Genomic DNA, 16945 nt, shown 5'->3' with positions numbered 1-16945 from the left:
TGAGTGTGCATCTTCAGGATCCTATACCATCTCTTTGATGGTAGTGTTAAGAGAAGAGCATGTCCTGGGTGATGGGATCCTTAATGTCAGATGCCACCTTTTTGAGGCATCATCTTTTGAATATGTCCTTGATGCAATTGCTAAGTGGATGTGCTGGGAATATCTTTCTGTCCTGAAAATTAATAAATGGAGCTGAGCTGTAAATTAGCCCAGCCAAATTCAAAGTGGAATTAGCTATACCTGTGAAGTACTTTATCATATAACACTGATGAGGAAGCCAGGGTCTTGATGAATTTGTCATAATAATGGAGACTCCAAGAAGAGTGTCCAGAAAGTGCTTCCATGGCACTGTGCAATTTTCATATTGCTGATTTGCTGGATGATGAATGGGGATTTCTAAAATAAAAATTAAAGTGGCTTACTGGAATCTTGCTCTCATTTGTCCAAGAACGTGCTGTGTTAAGAATTATAAGTGTATAAAGTTTCGGGTTCCTCCTCTGAGTTTGCTCCTTCCTGCAAATGACAGTGCAAACTGTACCCTGAGTGAACAAAGTATCAGATTCTGCTGGGAGATTCATATTTACAAACATTTAATGTTCTAGACTCCAGTGGGTGTGGTGATTTTGGGTTCTCTGTCTACAGAAGATTTTATAGTGACTGGTGGACTGCTGCAGCACTTGTCGAATACACTCTGAGTTGGACTACTGCTAAAGGCTAATTATTTCTAAAATAATATTTTTCATAAAACATTGGGCATGAACTGAGATGGTATTGGGTTCCCAGACTGCAAAACCCTAAAATCAAAAGAAGATTTAAAGATCTACCCAATAGAGATATCCACAGGTACCCTCACTATATGGTGATGTACTGTATTCATCTACTCATCAAAAGGTAGCGTACTTCCCTGTCTAGCCTCTACAGTGAACTTTAGCTGCAAAAACCCTCTGCCTGATTGGTGGGTCCCACTTGCCTGCCAGGAGGAAATACTTTCAGCTAACAAAGTAGTTCAAACACAGATGTTTTACTTTTAATAATACACATTTTACATTTGGACAATTATTTCTTAACACACATTTAATGCACACAGAGGATATCTAATTTATAAAAGACTTCTGAATTACAAACCACATATGATTTACAAACACAGCTAAAATTCGTACAAACTAGAAGAACATAACTGAGTTTCAGTCAAACGAGTTGACCTTTGCAGAACAAAGGCTGAAGAATGAATTTTAGTTCAACTTTCTGTAACTCCATCTGCCTTGTCATGCTCCTTATTATTCCTATCAAACCCCAATGCTTGTGATATTTACTGTATGCTATTTTCGGTTGAATGATATTATCTGTATATGGTGCTTCCTAGATGCCTTTGCTGGGACAAAGTAACTCACACAGATGGTCTTAAAAACTCTTGGTGACAGAGATCCAAAACATCTACAATTAATACTGTGAGGGCTGGCTGTTTGAGTACATACTGTGTAAGCAGACCAAGTTGTAACCAAATGTGATGTGCTAAGTGTCATAACCACATTTTCTTGTGTTTGGCTAATGTAGACAAGAGGTGTCTTGGTCACTTTACAAAGGAGGCCACTTAGCCTGCAGCCCTCTACTGTGGGCTAACAGCCTGTATTTTGTAATACCATTTACAAAGCTGTGCATCCGACATCAAATTGATTGTTACATGCAATTTTCATTGTGAACTAGAGTCTGGTTCTTATTTACAACAGAAGGCTGAGCAAAGAATATTTGTTGAAAGTTTAAGGTCATCATCAACAACTCTGACCCCTTGACACCATACCGGAAAGCTGAGTTTAGCAATAAGCCACACAAGCCCTGGTGAGTGAATATCCATCACATGGGACAGCTTACTTTTCGGCAAAAAGTGATGCCTCTGAATTTGCAAATGGATCTTGTATACTGAATGCGGTATACATATTTCCAGCAGAACCACTCTATAGTTATTTCAACTGACTGCCGTTCAGAGACTGCCTTTTGTTATAAAAACTTCCTTTCTGCTGTTCCAGCTGGATTGGGAGATGGGAGATTCTTAATGGATTTTATTTTTAAGTTGATTGCAAAAATTTGCTGCAGAAACAATTTTACAAAGAAGCCATTCCTGAAGCACTGTAACGGCTGAATTTCATGTCCTTCCTTTGAACAAACCTCCAGTAGTGGTTTGATTCCAGGTTAGCAGTTTGCAGTTAATATTTAATTAGTTTAGTTCTCAAAGATCCAAGCTTCAGTCCAGAATTTGCAGCCCAAATGTTGCGGCCAGAGAATTTGTCATTTTTAAAAACAAAACCAAACATTGAAAACTGCTTGGAATACTACTCAGATGCTGGTCCAAAAGTATGCATTGTGCTTTGGCTTCCAGTCCTATTGTATTATCAACTAGAAATCAGCTAAAAGCCTAATTATTTCATTTGGACTCTATGAAATAAATTGAAATCTCCATCCAATTCAAAAGGAAAGCAACAAGTTATGGATAAACACACACACACAATGTTGGAATAACTCAGCAGGTCAGGCAGCATCCATGTTGGGGAATAAATAATCAACGTTACGAGCTGAGACCCTTCATTGGCCTGAAACGTCGACCCCATGGCTGCTACCTGGCATGCTGAGTCCCTCCAGCGTATTGTGCATGTTGCTCAGGATTTTCAGCATCTGCAGGATCAATTTATCTGTGCCTCTGCTCCAGATATCCCTTTGTTGTATCACACGAACAAGTGGAAATGTAAATTTGCCTTTGTATTTGTGAAGTTCAATAGCACCAGTTGAATAAATTGAGCTTGTACTGTCTTATCATGCGCTATCTCTCATTAAAGCCCAAATCACCAGTTGCACTATCTCTCTTTAAAGCCCAACTCTACAGCTGTGTGGTTATTCTTTTGAAGAATTTCTGCTTCAGCTCACTACCCTGTTGTCTCTTTGAGGCCACCAGTATTTTTGTTGGGCTTGGACTAGGCATTTACTGTGGGACATTGATTTACTTGCTGCCTGGGCCTCAAAGGTTACTTTTCTTGCGCAGTCCAGCTGAAGTAGGGGGAATAGCAGCTTCAAAATAGCAGTGCTCTGCTTCAAATCAAGTCAAATTGTTTGGTTCCTGTCGAAGTAGGAATTGTAGGAATCATTTTATGAATTGCAACAAGGTTCCCATGAAATAAATGGATTCCAATTCTTGAGGGAAGCATAAATTTTAGAAGTCCTTACACTATCTCATATAGTGTGTGTCAATTCATATGGCATTAAGCTACATCCAGAGAAAATGTTTTTGCTCATGTGGCTTTTAGTCCCTTGTACGTACTTAGAAGTGTTTGAATCCAGAAAGGAAAATTAAAATATTTTGAAGGAAAATGGACATCAGTTGAAAATCAGGAAGTAACCGGTCTTAAATTATTATAGCATTTGATCCATCAGCAGCATCATGCATTTGGAAACACAATCAGAGTTCAAACTGAGAGTATGAAAGAACAGTCTCGACATATTTGTTGGCACTTTACTGGCAATAAAGCAGCAAGCTTCTGACTCCCATTCTGATTCCAGTTCCCATCCCAATGTGTTGGTCCATGGCCTCCTCTTGGCACTCTCAGAGTGAAGGAGCAAAATTTTATATTCTGTCTGGGTACCCTCCAACCTGATGGTATGAATATCAATTTCTCCATCCGGTAAACTAATTTCCCCTTCTCCTTCCTCTGTTTCCCACTCTGACCTTTTACTACTTCTCACCTGCCTATTAATTCCCCATGGGTCTCCCACCCTCGTCCTTTTCTCCTGTGCTGCATTCTGCTCTTCTATCAGTTTCGTCCTTCTCCACCCATCTGGCTTCACCTATCACCTTCTAGCTAGTCTCTTTCCTCTCTTCCCACTTCTTCACTCTGGCATCTTCTCCCTTCATTCTCAGTCCTGAAGAAGGGTCTCAGCCTAAAATGTCGACGGTTTATTCATTTCCATAGATTCTGCCAGACCTGCAGAGATCCTCCAACATTTTGTGTGTGTGTTGTTTTGAATTTCTAGCATCTGCAGACTCTCTTCTGTTTAAGCTTTCCTGTTTTCCCATTATCTACTCCTCATAATCAGTGCTTGACATGTACTGGAGAGGGCAAATATCATAAATTAGAAGCCAAAGAATTCACATTCTCTTAATTATTAATGTAATTACCGCCAGTCAGTGCAGTTGTGATAGATGAATGTCTTGGCTTCTCCAGGTCAAGGCTGTGCAGCTGCACAATATTGGAAATGACTCCACACTTTCTTTTTAAAGCCTGGTGAGTCAGAGAGAGGCTTCCCACACAGAATTAGTTAAATCTTTATTCTCCTAGAAGCAATCATTTCATTTCACAGGTTTAGTTGGTGATGACAGGTGTGATGGAGATGGTTAAAGTGATTTTTGTTTGAAGCCTCTATATGAAGGCTCGATAAGAAACTCCTGTGGATGTTTCATAATTTTCTTTTAATTCTTTTGATGATATTACATTCTTCACAATATAATTTCACTTGAATTAATTCAAGCTTCATTCTAAATAATGTGCACAAGCGCTTAAAGAAGAGTAACACCATATCTCATACCAGCGGTACTTCCACCAGGAGCAGATTAGCCAAAAAAACCCAAGAAAACTAGGACAATTGTTTGCAATAGTGGAGTCTTTGGAATAGGAGTGCTTTGGTATAGAGGATGACAAAGGTCAAGAGATAGTACAGATGAGTCCATTGCAAATTTGCTCAGAAAGATTTAGGAGGTTTTGTGACTTGTGAAACTGTAACTATAAGTGCTCGAATATGATTTTTAGAAAATGTTGAGAGAATTGCAAAGAGAGGACTTGTGGTCTGATTCAAGGAAGTATTTAAGTCTTAGATAGATGATTGTAGTAGGCCTAGAAATGAGTTAAAGGCATAAAAACTGCTGAAGTGAGAGAATTGAATGGTACTTTCAGGAGACAGTAAAGCAGGACAACACCCAGCCCAGGGTGGAAGACCATACAGGTTGGAATCTGGAGCAGTAATGAAATGTGAGGATAAAGACCTAAGCATCTGCAGGGATCCGCGCTCTCTTTGAGTGAAAGTTTAGAAACGGAGGAAACCATAAACTCACATTGAAATGTTGACTAACGGGAGGAAAGTGAATGGGAATAAAGGGGACTTTTTCTGGCTGGCTGCAGGGGTCAGTTTTGGGACTGCTTCTTTTCACATTATATGTCAGTGACTTGGACCACAAAATTGATGGCTTTGAGGCCAAGTTTGCAAATAACTCAAAGATGGGTGGAGGGACAGGGAAGTGTTAAGGAAACAGGAAGTCTGCAGAGGGACTTAGACAAGTTAGGAGAATGGGCAAAGAAGCAGCAGATGGAATATAATATAGGCAATTGCACATTCATGCCCAATGTTGAAGGAATAAAGACACAAACTATTTTCCAGAAGAGGGGAAAATTCAGAAATCATAGGTGCAAAGGGACTTCAAGTTCAGGTTCAATTTGAATTATCATTTAAACAGACGTGAATACCCATGAATACACCCAAATAAAATAGTCTTCCACTGGGGCCAAGGTAGAAAATATTGTACCAACATTCATACACAGCAGAAGGTACATATAGCACATATAAGATAGCAAGAAAGCATACAGTGACGCCAAATCTGTATAATATATGCAGTATATACTTGGGAGTCCTCGTTCAGGATACCTGAAAGGTTAATTTGGAGGTCGATTTGGTGGTAATGAAGGCAAATGCAATGTTAGCATTTATTTTGAGAGGACTAGAATACAAGAGCAAGGATGTGATACTGAGATTTATAAGGTATTGATCAGGCCGCACTTGGTAAGCAGTGTAAGCAGTTTTGGGCCCTTTATCTAACAAAGGACATGCTGACATTGGAGAGCGTCATGCTGATGATTCTGGGATTAAAAGGGTTAATGTATGAGTAGCTTTTGATGGCTCTGGGCTTATACTTGCTGGAGTTTAGGAGAATGGGGGGGAATCTTATTGAAACCAATCAACTATAGAAATGCCTCGATAGAGTGGATGTGGGGAGGATGTTTCCTACAGTATGGGAGTCTAGGAGCACAGGGGTCAGCTTCAGAATAGAAGGATGTCCATTTAGAACAAAGATGAAGAGGAATTTCTTCAGCCAGAGGGTGATGAATCTGTGGAATTTGTTCCAATATATGGCTGCGGAGGCCAAATTATTGGGAATATTTAAAGCAAAAGTTGATAGGTTTTTGATTAGTAAGGGCATTAAAGGTTATGAGGTGAAGGTAGGAGAGTGGGGTTGAGAGGGGTTATAAATCACCTTGATGGAATGTTGGAGGAGACTCAATGGACTGAGTGGCCTATTTCTGTTCCTCCGTCTGTCCTTGTATAAAATAAACCTGTTGAAAGTCTTGCCATTTCAATCTATTGTGGTGTGATCAAAAAAGGAAGTATGAAATCTGGACAATTTGAGAGGAATTTCAATTTTTAATGCCTTTTAACATTGTTCAGAGGAATGCAAAAGCTGAAGGAGGTCAGATCTTGAACTGTAAGTCCTCAAAATTTAATCTTGTAGAGCAAGTGTTCCCAACCTGGGGTCCATGGACCCCTTTGTTACTGGTAGGGGTCCATGGCATAAAAGACATTGCGAACCTCTGCAGTAGAAATAAAGAATATCCATTAGTTTGCATTTGTCTTACCATTCACTTAATGGTAAAACAACTAAACTAATTACCTTTCTCCTTCCAGCTACATCTTCTAACTGCCAGAGAGTATGGTTATGCAGACAACGCCACCAAGCTCTCTCTGAGTCTTGCAGTGTACAAACCGTCAGACCTCTTGGCAGAATCTCAACTGTTCTGGGAAACTGCAGGTGGGATGCAAAATTATTAATGTCCTCAGACTGCTTGAATCATTGCTCAGAATTTAAATCAATCCAAGGGATGAATGAAGATTTAACATTAATTTGCACACTGCTTAGATTGGAATCCCACGTCACAGCTTTTACATCTTATTAATTAGAATTAATAAATTAAATCAATCAATCCATCAAGTCAGACCTTTAAATTTTGCAGCACAACTTGCTGATTAAAGCTCAGACTGCTGTTGTGGGTTTAGATGGTCAGTCAGTCATTCCATCAATCACTCAATCAATTGGGCCTTCAGTCAGATAGGCAATCAATTAACTGCAGTCTGTCAATCAATCAGGCAGTCTATTAATACTAACAAGCATATCCTTCTGAAAACAGAGGTACTTTCTTATTTATTTCAGATTTTTCTCTTTCTTTATAATACTGATTTTAGGCCTGATTATTTCAGTTTCTTGCCAGATATTAATTGTTCTGTTTCCACTCCTTTGAGTTACAGGCAATTTGCATATGAGTTAATTATGCAGATATAGTTGATGGAATTTTATGAAGGAGCACAATCTAGGCCCAGGTGTTGGTTGTGAAAGTGAACGGATATGAGGGGCAAAAAAAAAACACTGAAAGGTGATGTTGGAGAAGGTGAAGTGTTTGGATGAGAGACTGGTGTTAGCAGTAAGTTGTGAAGAGAGTGCAGCGCTGGGATCATTCAATAAGGACCATCTCCCAGCTCAGCCCATATAAAGCAAATGGACCCAGAAGTACTTCAGTGCCTGAAAGTAAGCTCCTGGGTTTAACGGTTTGTAAGTCAGGACTACCAGTATAAAATACCATTGTGTATGAAGTCCAATGTACAATTCCTTTCTGGTGCCACTTTTATAGAGGAGAACAGGGAGGCCATTGTCTGTTTTGCAAGTTGTAAGATAAGGGTGTGATGAGGGGCTTGCACCTTACATTATGAGAGGAAGAGCAGGGGCTCCAGAGTTGTGTAGGGGTATAAAGGAGGTGGTGGATTGATTTATTTGCTCAGCTGCCCAGGTATGTAAGCCAATTCTGGGGTAAAGTTTGTTGGATATATATTTGATAGAAGGAGAAGGCTGCTTTTGATGGTGACTTTTTGGGAGGGTGTGGGTAGCAGATAGGTCAAGCTGAAGATGGCCTCATGAGAATTCTTGAGAGCTAAGGTCTTTCTCAGAGTGAGCAGACAAAGAAAGCAACATTAATAACAGATTGGAAAGTACCAGCAGTGGTTAATTTTCAACCTGTTCTGGAGTGAATGCTCCCAGTCGAGGAACAGCAAGTGGGAGACGAGCATTAATGGGATTATATTATAGACCACCCAAAAGTGCCCAGGAATTAGAGGAGCAAATTTCTAGAGAAGTGGCGCATGTAGTCACAGCAGCCTCTCCAGGTACAACCAATGGTGTAATTGTTTCTCATTACAGTTTTTTTGTGATTGTAAGTCACTGCTGGAGATTAGGAACATCAAGTACTGCAGGTCTGCCCCATGAGCGAGTTGCAACAGAGCTGGATTTCTCACACATTATACAGTGATATCGCCTGGACTTGCTGTGTACCGTTGTGTGGAGGCAGTGTGTAGTCCAACAAATGGTGCAAGTGATTGTCTTGAAAGTTTTCTTTATTGTGATTGCTAGACCCAGTTGGACATTGGTAATGTAGAATACTGCAAGTCCGGCTCATTGGTGAGACCGGCGGCAGGATTGTTGCGCAGACCTGACCCTCGTGCCACGGGATCACCTGTTCCAGCCTTCTGGCAGGGGAAACAGCATAGACAGTGAGGGAGAGAGCAGAGGCCTCTGTGGGTGTGCTGGCCCCTCCCGTCGGTGCATTCTCCAGTGTTGTCTTCTGGGAGGACGAGCTAGATTGTATTTGTCTGTGTGTGATGTAGGTAATGAGAAAATGCTGCGTCTTGTTCTTAGAGAAAAATGGCTTCAGGACAGCGTCCCATACGCCATCAATATACGGGACATGCCACTATTTTTAAATTTTGTTTTGTGACTGCATGCTTTTCTGCTATTGTGTCCGTATGTGTTGTGTGCTGTGTGTGACTTTTGGTGTTGTGTTTTGCACCTTGGCCCCAGAGGAACTAATTTGTTTGGCTCTATTCAATTGTATGGTTGAAATAATGATTAAACGTGGACTTCACTTGAAAGAAAGTCAGTTAATGGAGCAACAGCAGTTCAGCAGAGAGAGATAACCAAGAATTTTTGGGAAAGGTTTGGCATTACTGCTGTGTTTTTTTTTAGGAGAAAACATGGAATTAGACTCTATTACATTAAAAATGTTAATTTTTGCAGTTGGATTTACTGAAAAATCCTGTCATTAATTTTTGACGTTGACGAGGTTGAATAGTTGGTACATCAGAAGAAGACCATAAGGCAAAGGAGTGTAAGTGGGTCATCCGGCCCATTGAGTCTGCTCTGCTATTTCACCATGGCAGATCCATTTCCCTCTAAACAACATTCTTCTGCCTTCTTCCCATAATCTTTGACACCCTGACTAATCAAGAACCTATCAAGCTCTATATACCCAGTGACCTGCCCTCCACAGCTGCCTGTGGCAATGAATTCCACAGATTCACCACCCTCTGGCTAAAGAAATATTTCTTCCTCCCTGTTAAATGGACACTCCCCTATTCTGAGGCTGTGCCTTCTGGTCTTAAACTCCCCCATTATAGAAAACATCCTCGCCACATTCACTCTGTCCAGGTCCTTCAACATTCGATAGGTTTGAGTGAGATTTCCCCCTCATTTTCCTAAAATGTGAGGAAAGACCCAGAGCCATCAATCACTTCTCATATGATAGGCTTTTCATCCCCAGAACCCTTCTTGAGAAGCTCCTCTAAATGTCAGCACATCTCTTCTTAAATAGAGGGGCCCAAAATAGCTCTCAATACTCCAAGTGAGGCCTCCAAGTACACCAAAACTTCTGGCTGCTCACCCACCTGCTTTAGATTGTCATCTATACAATCTGAGATGTCCCTGACCCTAGCACCTGGGAGGCAACATACCATCCAGGTGGCTCTCTTGTGTCTAGAGAATCTTGTGTCTACTCCTCTAATTATGGAATCCCCTATCAATACTGCTGTCCTGTTCTCTGCCGTTCATTTCTGCACCAGACTCAGTGCTAGATACCTGGTCGCTGTGGCTCTCTCCCCCCCCCCCCCCATCAGTATCCAAAATGGTATGCTTATTATTGAGGGGGACGACTACAAGGGTACTCTGCACTGGCAACCTACTTCCTTTCTCCCTCCTGACAGTTGCACCTTTGCCTGCCTTCTGCAACTTGACTACCTCCCTGTAGCTCCTATCTGTCATCTCCTAATTCTCCCATATGAGCCGAGTATCGTCAAGCTGCAGCTCCAGTTCCTTGCCATTCTCTGAGGTGCTGCAGCTCGGTGCACCTGGTGATTATCCCGGAGGCTGGAGGTCTCCCCGCATTCCAACATCTCACATAAAGAACACAACACAGCAGCTGGAGTCATCCTCACTGCGTTAATAGACGATGAATGATGAAGGAACTCAGCTGATGCAACAAAAGCTCCTTTCTTCAATCCCTTGCTCCTGGATCAGCCTGAGGCTTCCTTCGCCAATTCGACTGCAACTACGTTGCCAAAATCCCGTGAAAGCTCCTCTTTGACACATACAAGGAGGTGAAAGAATGAGGAAGGCATGAGTTCTTGACCACTTCCGTAAATTCCTGCTCGTTTTTTTTTTGTTTGGGATTCTTCAGTAGCATTTTCAAATATAAACTTGGCCTTTCTTTCCATATAGGTGTGATTCTGCAAATTCAGGGCCATAGTCTGATCAGTAGTTGATGGAAGTAGAAGTCAACGTAAAACACAGAAACTAGCGTCTCATTTTGACAAAAACAGTGAAGCTGTGAGAATTGAACATGCCAGTCCAGAAGGCTAGGAAGAGTTGAATTTTGTGCATTTTAAATTTGAAGAATGACACTCAGTGTAGTACCATCTTGGTATTACAGTAGAAAATGCAGATATTAGTGTTCTTAAACTCAGTGGCCAATTTATTGGATACAGGAGTGTACCTGACAAACTGGCCCACAGGAGTGGAGTCCAATGTGGTCTTCCGCTGTGATAACCCATCCACTTCAAGGTTCAACAAGTTGTGCATTCAGAGATGCTCCTCTGCACATCACTGCTGTAACAGTGAATTCCTGTCTGCTTGAATCAGTCTGGCCATTCTTCCCTGACTTCTCTCATTAGCAAGGTGTTCTTGCCCACAGAGCTGCTGCTCACTGGATCTGTTTCTGTTTTGTTTTCACAGCATTCATTTTGACCTATAGATACTGCTGTATGTGAAAATCCCAAGAGATCAGCAGTTTCTGAGATAATGAAACTGCCCCCGTCTGGCACTAACTATCATTCCACAGTTGAAGTCACTTAGAAAAAACATTTCTTCCCCAATCTGATATTTGGTCTGAACAACAACGGAGCCTCTTGACCATGTCTGCATGCTTTTATGTATTGAGTAGCTGCCACGTGATTGGCTAATTAGGTATTTGGATTAACAAGCAGGTGCTCCTGATGAAGTGGCCACTGACTGGAGACCACTGGAGCAAGCACTCTCGGGTGTGTAGCCAATGTCCATTAACAAAGGCTGTGCTGGGAATGGAGGGACCTCTGCGGTTCCCCCAGCAATACATCGCTATGGACGGATTACCTAAAGAGGGCTGGTTTTGTGTAGGTCAGAGCTGAATTCTGCTCAGTCCAGTGAGTGTGGAACATTGCTGTGGGCTGGCAGTGCTTAATCCATCTTGTGACAGACCACTGGTTCCCATGGTCTCTCTCAGTTCTCCTCCTTGGACGTGATGGAAGCTGCTTCCTCTCTCTTTATTTAGCTGCATTACTCTTCCCAACCTGAAGATCCCTCTGTGCTGACAATCTTAGTAATAGAGAGAAGAGTGGATGGCACTTTTTATACCCAGCAGGAGCTGATGTGGGTGACCATGTGATCTGGGTATTCTGTCATCCTGTGCAGCAGATGCTGCCAATCCCCAACAATATCCACACTCACTGCCAGCTATATTCCAGCCATGATACTCGTGCTCTATATCTCTGCAGTGAGTGGCAAGGCTGCTTGTCTCCCCACACCCAATGCCAGTCTTCACAGGCAATATATCTGTACTCTCTTGCCAGCTTCCTGGCACAGCAGTGGGGAGGTCAGGGATTCAAACCAGACTCCTGATGCCAGAATGCTGCCAGGTAATGCTACTCTGTATGTCTAATCATGGATATAATTCCTGTACAATTTTTTTATGCTGTGGTGTGCTGGGGCATTGGCATCAATATGGGTGATACCAACAGATCAATAAACTGATTAGAAAGGCTGGCTCTGTTATAGAGTTGAAATGTTTCTCACTCTCTGCATGCCACCTTGGCTGCACAGAGGAAACTTTTAGTAATAGACGAAGACAACTACACTGCCCCAAAGAGCGCTGCAAGGTAATTCTTATTCTCATCCATTAGGCTTTATGATGAGCCAACCTATAGCCAGGAAAGTGATGACCCCCTCTTGTTAGACTGTTTGAGGTAACTTATTTTTTCTTGTTTTATATTTGTATATCTGTGCACTTGTAAAGCTACTGTGACATGATAATTTCCTTTGTTATCTATCTATCTAATATCTACCCCTTAGAACACCAATTCTGCTCTTGTTCCTGAGAGTGTATTCTTTGTGCTAAGCAAGGTACCAATCCAATAGAAAGTGAAAGACTGAATACACTTTGAATTAAGTCAATGATTTTCTTTCCAGGCCTCCTGTGCATCTGGCTGAAATGTTTTGATTATCCACTTACTTAATGGCAATTTGCAAGATGCAGGAGTCCCTGCTGAGGGAAGCACTGAAGCGCGGTGCTGTCACTTAACAGGCTGTGGGGAAACTCTACAGTATGGGGGTTCTCCCATCACTGGTCATGAAGGATCAGGCTCTGAGTAATTGTTTCTTAATCATTTCACTGATGCAATGCTTGGGTTTGTTGATGTATTTTAAGTAAGGGTATTAATGTGCTTAGGGTGGTAGGTAGACACGTATGTCTACCAAAGGAGGTGTAAGGCACTCCTCCCCTCAGGTCAATCCTCAGCAAGGTGCTGCACCTGCTTAGCCCCCCTCCACTGATCAGGGTCATGTGAAGCCATGGGAGCAGGTGGTGGATGGTTGTTATGGGCAGCTGGTGCATATTACAAGTCCTGGTTATGTGACCGCTGACACCAGGTAGTCTCTGAGGAGCACTGATAATGGCTGGATTCATCCATCTTGTAAAGACACTGCCCAGAAGAAGGGAATGGCAAACAACCTGTGTAGAGAAATTTGCGAAGAACAATCGTGTTCATAAAATCTATGCCCATGCTGTACGATACAGCACATGATGAGTGATGTGCTTGGGTACTGTTTGTTAAATGCCAAACCCTGTTTGTATAACTGAAGAGTTTGAATGAATTGACTCTCCCCATCAGTGGCTGCTGACCCTAATCCCAATCCAGCTATCCACTGATTAGCACAGTCATCCTTGCCTTTCCCATCCTCCAACAGCAAAGAGCCTGGTTATCTCTTTGGGCCAACATCTGATTGTATTCTTTGCTTGGATTTTCAATTACTTCTGTTTTATTTTCTTCTGAGTTAGATATTACAAGTTAATTAGAAAAGGTCAGGGATAGTAATAAACAGGAAGGGCCCAGATATATCTACAATAGATATAGGCAGCATGGAGTAAAGGAATTGCTCGAGGAATATAAAGAATGTAAAAGGAAACTTAAGAAAGAGATTAGAAAAGCTAAAAGAAGTTACGAGTTTGGTTTGGCAAATAAGGTGGAAGTAAATCCGAAAGGCTTCTACAGTTATATTAAAAGCAAGAGGATAGTGAGGGATAAAATTGGTCCCTTAGAGAATCAGGGTGGTCAGCTATGTGTGGAGCCGAGGGAGATGGGAGAGATTTTGAACGATTTCTTCTCTTCGGTATTCACTAAGGAGAAGGATATCGAATGGTGTAAGGTGTGGGAAACAAGTAAGGAAGTTATGGAACCTATGACAATTAAAGAGGTGGAAGTACTGGCGCTTTTAAGAAATTTAAAAGTGGATAAATCTCCGGGTCCTGACCGGATATTCCCCAGGACCTTGAGGGAAGTTTGTGTAGAGATAGCAGGAGCTCTGACGGAGATCTTTCAGATGTCATTAGAAACAGGGATTGTGCCGGAGGATTGGCGTATTGCTCATGTGGTTCCATTGTTTAAAAAGGGTTCTAGAAGTAAGCCTGGCAATTATAGACCTGTCAGTTTGACATCAGTGGTGGGTAAATTAATGGAAAGTATTCTTAGAGATAGTATTTATAATTATCTGGATAGACAGGATCTGATTAGGAGTAGCCAGCATGGATTTGTGCGTGGAAGGTCATGTTTGACAAACCTTATTGAATTTTTTGAAGTAGTTACGAGGAATGTTGACGAGGGTAAGGCAGTGGATGTAGTCTATATGGACTTCAGCAAGGCCTTTGACAAAGTTCCACATGGAAGGTTAGTTAAGAAGGTTCAGTCGTTAGGTATTAGTGCTGGAGTAATAAAATGGATTCAACAGTGGCTAGATGGGAGATGCCAGAGAGTAGTGGTGGATAATTGTTTATCGGGATGGAGGCCGGTGACTAGCGGGGTGCCTCAGGGATCTGTTTTGGGCCCAATGTTGTTTGTAATATACATAAATGATCTGGATGATGGGGTGGTAAATTGGATTAGTAAGTATGCTGATGATACTAAGGTAGGAGGTGTTGTGGATAATGAGGTGGGTTTTCAAAGCTTGCAGGGAGATTTATGCCGGTTAGAAGAATGGGCTGAACGTTGGCAGATGGAGTTTAATGCTGAGAAGTGTGAGGTTCTACATTTTGGCAGGAATAATCCAAATAGAACATACAGGGTAAATGGTAGGGCATTGAGGAATGCAGTGGAACAGAGAGATCTAGGAATAACAGTGCATAGTTCCCTGAAGGTGGAGTCTCATGTTGATAGGGTGGTGAAGAAGGCTTTTGGAACGCTGGCCTTTATAAATCAGAGCATTGAGTACAGAAGTTGGGATGTAATGTTAAAATTGTACAAGGCATTGGTAAGGCCAAATTTGGAATATTGTGTACAGTTCTGGTCACCGAATTATAGGAAAGATATCAATAAATTAGAGAGAGTGCAGAGACGATTTACTAGGATGTTACCAGGGTTTCAGCACTTAAGTTACAGAGAAAGGTTGAACAAGTTAGGTCTCTATTCATTGGAGCGTAGAAGGTTGAGGGGGGATTTGATCGAGGTATTTAAAATGTTGAGAGGGATAGATAGAGTTGACGTGAATAGGCTGTTTCCATTGAGAGTAGGGGAGATTCAAACGAGAGGACATGATTTGAGAGTTAGGGGGCAAAAGTTTAAGGGAAACACGAGGGGGTATTTCTTTACTCAGAGAGTGATAGCTGTGTGGAATGAGCTTCCTGTAGAAGTAGTAGAGGCCAGATCAGTTGTGTCATTTAAGGTAAAATTGGATAGGTATATGGATAGGAAAGGAGTGGAGGGTTATGGGCTGAGTGCGGGTAGGAGGGACTAGGTGAGATTAAGAGTTCGGCACGGACTAGGAGGGCCGGAATGGCCTGTTTCCGTGCTGTGATTGTTATATGGTTATATGGTTATTATTATAGATTGGCATGAGAATGGGAGGTGGGACATGAAAATTTTGTACCCAAGTGAGTCAAAATCAACCAGGCAAGAATGAAATCATAGCTGTAACATTATGGCATATTTCATGTTGGCATTCCTTGAAGTGATTTATTATAAATTACATGAAAACTGCTTATTGCATCTTCTCCCAGTGGCTCAGAGGGCTTAGCAAGCAAGTTAATGAGCCCTGAAAATCTAATGCCCTCCCAAGTTTCATCCCCAATCTCTGCTGAGTTGGCTAAGTCTTCCTTTTTCATTTAGCAATACAGTGTAGAATGGTCTCTTTTGGCCCTTAGAGCCAAACTGCCCAGACAACACAGAATAGTTTCTTCTGGCCCATTGAGCTAATCTGCTCACACCAAACAAGACTAACCTTGTCCTAATCGCAGTGCCATTTACAATGACCAATTAATGCACTAATTTGTACATCTTTGGACTACGGGAGGCGATCAGAACACCCGGGGAAAACCCACACATTCCATGAGGAGGGCAGATAAACTCCTTACAGAACATTGCTGAGCTTGAAATCCGGAATGCACCAAGCTGGAATAGCGTTGTACAAACCGTTGGACTTGTGCAAGACTTGTGTCTGGACTTGGATTGGGCCCAGCACCTTCAGACCAGGAAGGGATGAATCAATGACTATTCTTGCATCCTTACAATTTTACAAGTTGGTAAAGCAAACCTAATCAGAATTGGGTATAATATCACAAGCGTATGTTGTGAAATTTGATGTCTTTGCAACAGCAGTATACTGCAATACATAATAATAAAGGAGAAAACATGAATTATAGAATATATATATATTAAATAGTTAAATTAAATAACTAGTGCAAAAATAAAAAAAGTAGTCAGGTAGTGTTCATGAGTTCAATGTCCATTCAGAAATCTGATGGCAGAGGGGAAGAAGCTGTTCCTGAATTGTTGAGTGTTGCCTTCAGGCTCCTGTACCTCCTCCCTGATGGTAGCAATGAGAACAAGCCATGTCCTGGATGATGGGGATCCTTAATGACGGATGCTGCCTTTCTGAGACATCATTCCTTGAAGATGTCCTGGATGCTATGGCGGCTAGTGCTCATATTGGAGCTGACTAAGTTTACAACTCTCTGCAGCTTACCTCAATCCTATGCAGTACCCCCTCCACTCCAGACAGTGATGCTCTTCACTCTATATCTGTAGAAATTTGCAAATGTTTTTGGTGGCAGACCAAACCTCCTCAAACTCCTTATGAAATATAGCCACTGTTCTGCCTTCTTTGTAGCTGCATCGATATGTTGGGTCCAGGATAGATCCTCAGAAATATTAATACCCAGGAATTTGAAATTGCTTATTCTTTCCACTTCTGATCCCTCAGTGAGGACTGGTGTGTGCTCCCTTGTCTTACCCTTTCTGA

At 41.8% G+C, this 16945-nt stretch overlaps 1 protein-coding gene across 14 annotated transcripts in view; it reads left to right on the top strand.

The window, feature by feature from the left end:
- The window catches only part of LOC140729646 (leucine-rich repeat-containing protein 4C-like), a 1048826-nt gene that overhangs the window by 137766 nt on the left and 894115 nt on the right, over nt 1–16945 (top strand). The window contains exon 1 of one of the 14 annotated variants that reach the window (XM_073049651.1): nt 6822–6838. The exons of the other annotated variants lie outside the window; for them this stretch is intronic. The gene's annotated coding sequence lies outside the window, so the exon portion shown is untranslated. Of the gene's footprint in view, nt 1–6821; nt 6839–16945 lie in introns of those variants that run through there. 14 annotated transcript variants of the gene reach the window in all.

Source organism: Hemitrygon akajei, chromosome 6 (assembly GCF_048418815.1).
Source record: "Hemitrygon akajei chromosome 6, sHemAka1.3, whole genome shotgun sequence".
Classification (NCBI taxonomy): domain Eukaryota; kingdom Metazoa; phylum Chordata; class Chondrichthyes; order Myliobatiformes; family Dasyatidae; genus Hemitrygon; species Hemitrygon akajei.
Note: the sequence above shows the minus strand (reverse complement) of the source record. Positions and strands in the feature narration are given on the sequence as shown.